Here is a 6,654-nt window from a genome sequence, read left to right on the forward strand (position 1 = left end):
AAAGCCATACATTTTTCTGTGTGTGCTATGCTTATAATTACAATGAGTAATGATTTTTGGACTCCCCCACTTGGCATACTCAAAATACTCTTCTGGTGTGAGATGTGTCAGAACCATAGATTTTCTTTCACCAGGATACACAACTGCACAGGCTTATGGTAATGTGCAGTTGTGTATCCTGAGGTATAAAGTCTATGGTTCTAGCACATGTCCCGTCAATAGAGTATTTTGAGTATGTCATGTGGGGGAGTCATATTATCACAACTCAATTACAATACAAGCCATCATGCAACTTTTTGTAGGCATTACTTTATGGTTAAAGGACATGATAAAGGTTATCAAATAGAATCGTGATAATCTGACTATCTCACGTGGCAAGCTCAATTGACTACCCTGACGTGAAAAGTTCAGGAACAGTAGATCTGCACTCCTCGAGATACACAGCTGCACTTCCCCATTAAAAAGTATCTCGAGGGGGCCATCTATCCCGAGGAGCGCAGATCTACGGCTCCCAAACTTGTCATGTCAGGTAGTCGATTGAGTTTGCCACGTGGGGCAGTCAGATTATCACGACTCTATCAAATAATCCGAGTTATCGCCTCCCCATACATGAAAATTTTCATTATTAGCATGAAACAGGTACAATGTGAAGAATAAAAAAATACCAGGTAAATCATTAATCCTACTATACATACGGGTTGAGTCAACCTCAAATAATTCTTCTCATACCTAGGAAATCTTCTAATGGAAATAAAGAAACCAAAACATGTGCTGCCACCTCCTGCAACCCTATTGATTTTTAGGATATGCACAACAACTTCACTAGTTCTCCTATGCAACCAGACATTGCCCACCGATAACCAAGAAGATGAACATATCATCACGAAGGGCTAAATCAGATATCCAAGCACTAAATAGAAATCATCAACATCACATGCAAGCTCATGTGTGGCATTAGAAGATGTTAAACCTGCAGTTGGAGGAAATCATCGTTAGAAAAAGAAAATTATGATCCCATGTTCTTAGCATCATGAAACATTGACTTGAAATTAAAATCTAATGAGACTACAAATAATGAGTAAAAATATATTCCAACTCTTACCAAAACTATTCATTTACTTTTGGACTTGTTAGAATAATTTACATATATATTCTAAATAAATTATTTTCAACATTATTGAAAGAGGGCACGTTTAATAATACAAAGTAAGTCCTCCATTTAATTTATTTCTATCATAAGTTCTAAGAAAGATAATTTTTGTAGGGAAGTTTCTTCTGTTCATAGAAATTTAACAGAAAAACTGAAAGCAATAGAGCTTACTGTGAGATAAACAACAACAACAACAACAGTAATAATAATCAGAAAAATACCAATAAAAAAATCAGAAAAGGAAAAAAAAAACAACAATCAACATTGCAATTAGACACAATCTATACAACTTACCCATAAACCATTGATATCCTTTCCTTTGGATCAATTATAGGATATAAAAGGTGCCAGGAAACAGATATCAGAGGAGACCAGGTAAATTGTTGACCCAATCTGATTACAATAGTACTTAACAAATTCTCTTAAGTATCTTAGGGTTAACCATGATTGAGGGTAGGTGATGTAGGTAAGAAAGGCTTACCAGTTGACAACTTTAGAACATTTGCGAATGGGGAGTGGGCGAGGGATTTCGGGTTTAGGAGACCCTTAACGATTGGGAAATGGAAGAAGTAGGGAGATTTATAGCCGATACATCTTCTATCCACTCGGATCTTGGCAGAGAGGATGAGAGAATTTGGAAGGATAGCAAGGATGGAAGGTTTACAATCAAGTCTTTTTACCATTTGCTTTGTAGCACTGAGGACCCCACCCCCCATTTGAGGCCCTAAGGTTCCTACAAAGATTGCCTTCTTTACTTGGACAACGGTGCTTAGGAGGATTCAGACATTCGATTTCTTGATGAGGAGGGGTATGTGGGGGGTTAATGATTGCTTGTTGTGCTTGAGAGAGGGAGAATCGACGGATAACATACTAATCCATTGTAGGTTTACTTCGAAGATTTGGACACACTTCTTAAGTTTGTTCGGCATTTCGGCTTGCTTGCCGGAAACGATCAAATATCTCTTTGCTTTTTAGTCCTTCATTGGTGATCAATTTTTAGGTGCGAAGAGGTTGTTGTGGAGTTTCACACCATTTGCCATTTGTTAGATTATTTGAAAGGAGTGAAATAGTCGTACTTTCAATGGATTGGCAAAGGATTGTAAGGAAATTATTTTGTCCATTTGGGCCTTCTTTTCTTTTGGTCGAAGGTTTCCAAAGGGCCTTAGGGGAATCTTCTTCGAGGACTTTGTAGGTAATTGGGATAGGGTAGGTAGTTTAGTTATTGAGTAGCTCTCTTTGTTTCGGTTTTGCATTAGTTGGTCACGTCGGCCAGCCTTGCTATTTTAATGAAATTCATACTTATAAAAAAAAAACTAGTAATATAAAAGTGCAATTATTCTGATTTTTCTCACAACTCCTCTCCCCATATTAATAGTAGACAAGAATGTATATATCTACAAAATGAAATAATGCCCAATAGATGAATTTATAAGAGTAAATATGTTAATTGTACTTTCAAATCTTCTCCCATTCCTCCATCAATGCTACCTTGAATACCAAAAACTTTTTCAATTTAAATACAAAACTTTATGAACAATGAGGCAGCATCCAGCTCGTTGTGCTCTTATCCGTTTCTGCCGAATGGTTTAAACAACTCAATATCAAGACTGGCTTTCCATGATTAAAATCAGTAAATTCCTTACAAGGCATTTCATAATTAAGGCAACTGGTTGAAAACAAGATTGGATTCTGTTAAAAAAATGAATTATTCAATCCAATTATGTTATCAGAACATTTTCTTTAGCAACTTTCTAATTGATCCAAAAACTGATAATTGAATCAACTAAAAATGGACTTGAGTCTAGAAACCACAAAATTCATGGAATTTGATTTTCTAGAAACCATAAATAAATAAAATGAAAAACCTAACTAATTCGTGGATGATCTTAAATTCGAAGACACCGAAGAGTCTAAGATGTTTAACATCCGACAGATTAACAATATGAAGGTTGACTTCCATGATAAAAACGTAATAGTTTCTTTACAAGATAATTTACAATTAAGGCAAATCGGTTGAAACAAGCTTGGCTTCTATTAAAAAAAATGAAATTAAACTCTTCACAACATAGTGCACTATTGGACCATTTCTCTAACAACTTTTAAGTAACTTTGGAGCTGATATGTTAACCTAAAGTACAGCCACCGGAAGCTAAGAATGTAACACCAATTGGACTCAAGTCTTCCTTGCTTGGGCATTTAAAGACTTGCTCAGTTGATCCATCAAGCTGAAGCAACTGTAAGGTTCTACCAAGTCTTTTAAAATCAAACCATTTTAAAACTTTTCTTCATACGTGCAAGGGATATAGATGTTTCAAACAACAGTCACAGCATTCTAAAATACTAAAGCAAAAGAAAATGATACTGGTAACAGAAAAGAAAAATAAATAAACTCAAGCAAAACGGTTTCTTTTATTCACTAAAATTGCAGGAATTCTTTTCTATTTGGGAAAGTGACAAATGTAATTTTATTTGTTTTGCAATGATTTCTTAAGTTTTTTTTCCCCTTATCAAGAGTGTATACCCTGGGTCTAATCCTATGGTCACATGCACCACCCCCTCAAAAGTCCCACGTGCAACTGGTCAAGTCAAGGGTCAACAGGACCTTGGACGGTGGCCCCAAGGAATTCATTGCTTTGTGGGGGTTTCAAACACAATTGACCTACCCTTCCTGAGGAGCTTATAAAGGCTCGCTTGCCACTAGGCCTACGCCTTGGGGTTAAGATTTAGTAAGTTATGACAGTTTACAGTTACAATTTTGAATATTAGTTCTCATCCTATAGTTAATTGATCTTAATTTTCTTATAAAGGTTGATACTCCAATGCTGTCTATGGTCATAAGCATCTCACGTTGGAGATAGTTAATTGTCCTATTAAATTCACTAATGAGATATACATTTGCATTATCCATTCAAATGCATGTATAACAACTGGATATTTCTTTGAGTGAAGTTAAAAGGGTCTAAAAAAGAAACCTAGATCAGAAATACAAATCTATTGCAGCAGCTCTTACCATAAAAAAAATTTAAATTAAAAAGAAAAGAAAAAAAGAGTAATAACTGAAGTGGCCTAAGTGATCATGGTAGCCAAGTAACAATATGGGTTAAAAAGATCTGTGACTTGGTTAACATGGTGCACTATTCACAATGTCACAACTAAAAGGTTTACAGTACACTAAGTAGAATAGTTTTTATATGGTATATGTTTACTATAAGCTGAATTGAGGACATTGGAGTCAGTTCCATCCTTAATCTTTTCTTTTAGGTAACTAGCTAGCAACAAGTTATATATAAGAGTAACTATTCTAATTCTTCTCACAAATCTTTACTTAACCCTCATCCCTCTTCCCTTCCTCCATATTAATGGATGATTGAGGAGGTGGCCAGCTCATTGAATAATATGGACAAATCTGTACGCGAACTACTCATAGGCAAGTATGGAAGTCACATTCATACACTAAGTGAAATAATTCCCACTAGAACTAGAAACAAAGAAGAATTTGAACCCAAACAATAGACATGGAACATAGAATAGAAATTCTAGGAATTCCGGCCGAATCAACTTTACCTTAAATACCAAAAACTCTTTCAATAACTTGAATCACATATTTATTAACAATGAGATAGAATGCTTCTCATTTTTTTCTCTTATCCATTAAACTGACTTCCACATCATATTAAACCGCAAAAATTCTTTACAAGATGGTTTCCATATTTTAAGGCAAGTTATTTGAAAACAAAGTCGGATTCCTTAAAAAGAGAGAACCAATTATTCACAATACAATATATTATAAGATTAGTTCTTTTAACAATTGTTTTAGTATATTCGGAGCTGATATTTTGAACCAAAAATTGTTGACTGCATCAACAAAATATGATAAATTGCCAATAGTAAAGGTTCTCAAGTAACTGTCCATTTCAATTCATATGTTGGTAATTTACACAAAAAAATTACAATCCATACATGAACTTGACAAACCAAACCCAAATTAATTCCATTATTGGCTTGAGACCAACCAACACAATGTGAGAATAAAGGGGAACCAGGTAAATCGTTGATCCAACTATACATCTAAACAAACTGTATAAAATATATTCATCCTATCTATGGATATTTAATCCAACATTAAAATGATGAAAACCCCAGAGCCAACAAAGCATTAAAAATTTTAAAAGAAGAAGAAGATCTGAGGCAACTTCGGTAGCTCTTTGGGCTGAACCCACCCTTGACCATTGATCCAATCGAGATAAACCCTAATGTCCGATTTCCCAAATTGCATCTCTTCCCCGGAAATGAAATGAACTACATATCTCGAATTCTCAAGAATGCATTCTCGTAGCATGCATCAACCTTGTCAGTAACTCGAGGACATCATGAGCAAATCTCTTAATGGGTTGGGAGGTTCTTCTTCTTCAAACACCAGTGTTAGGCTTTTTCTTTAGGTAAATCGTCGATCCAATTTCTGTGTTTCGAGAACATCTAAAGGACAAGAATAAATCTACTGATTTAATTGAAAGATGAACAAACAAAACGAAACTATTTTCTACTATTCGTCTCCTCAATGAAAACTATGAAAATGTTTTGCGAAGCAAAAAGAGTTGTGCTACGCTGCTTTCGTTGGACACTGTGTTCAACACTGCGCTGACGTGGCAGTGTATAGATAACCATAGATTTCTTTCCTCGATATACAAATTAAAAAAATCAACGGTTCTCTATGCACTGCCACGACAGCGCAGTGTTGAACACAGTATCCAATGAAGGCAGTCCAGCATTTCCCAAAAAAAAAAAAATCAATCGAAAGTGCGTATGTGTGTCTGTGTGAGAGAGAGACCTGACTTGTTTTCGAACAGAAGGGTCTTCCAGGGTAGAATCAGCATCCTCGTCCATTGTAGCAGATGATGAGAATAGAAAGCAAAAAATGAAAGATTGATGAACGCTACGGTTAGGGTTAATAACAGCGTCTGTGGTTGAGAATGGAGAGGGTGATGGGCAATATTTAAAGGAGGAAAAGAAACGGTTCGCAAATAATAAATGAAAATAATAAAGAGGAAGTTTCCTGACTAAATACATAAAAACACTTTCTTACCAACTTTGTAAGATTTTATACCTTACTATTGCTCAAATAGATTACAACATTGGCAACCCAACATCATGACCCTCTAGATCTCATGTAAAAGCTCATATCAGGAAAAAAAAAATCTAAAAAAAATATTTTTGGACTTGATCCAAGGTTTTGAAAATTGACAGTTACCAAATTTCCATCAAACTCTTAAATTTAAAATTAAAATTTTAATTGTGAGAAATAAATTTCATTCGGCTTTTTCTTTTATGCAAATTTCATAGAATTTTTCCCTCTACAATCCCTATAGTAGTGAGCTCATAATTTTGGGTGCCAGAAGGACGCTTAGTAAGATTTGAAATCTTACTAAATAAGTTAGGCTAGTCTTAGTCGCATACATTTAGGTCGTGTTAATCCTTATGTGAGAGGCACGATGCTAATTGACGAA

General features: G+C 35.1%; 1 long non-coding RNA gene across 1 annotated transcript; it reads right to left on the minus strand.

Moving 5' to 3' along the window:
- Positions 1-5,175: 5,175 nt before the first annotated feature.
- LOC147403454 (uncharacterized) lies at positions 5,176-6,292 on the minus strand. The gene is made up of 2 exons (XR_015177496.1): positions 5,979-6,292; positions 5,176-5,626 (listed from the first exon to the last, which is right to left on the minus strand). It is a non-coding gene; the product is annotated as an uncharacterized LOC147403454 (long non-coding RNA).
- Between the last annotated feature and the right edge of the window lie 362 nt (positions 6,293-6,654).

Source organism: Akebia trifoliata, chromosome 4, assembly GCF_017979445.1.
Source record: "Akebia trifoliata isolate Shusen 1 chromosome 4, ASM1797944v1, whole genome shotgun sequence".
Classification (NCBI taxonomy): Eukaryota; Viridiplantae; Streptophyta; class Magnoliopsida; order Ranunculales; family Lardizabalaceae; genus Akebia; species Akebia trifoliata.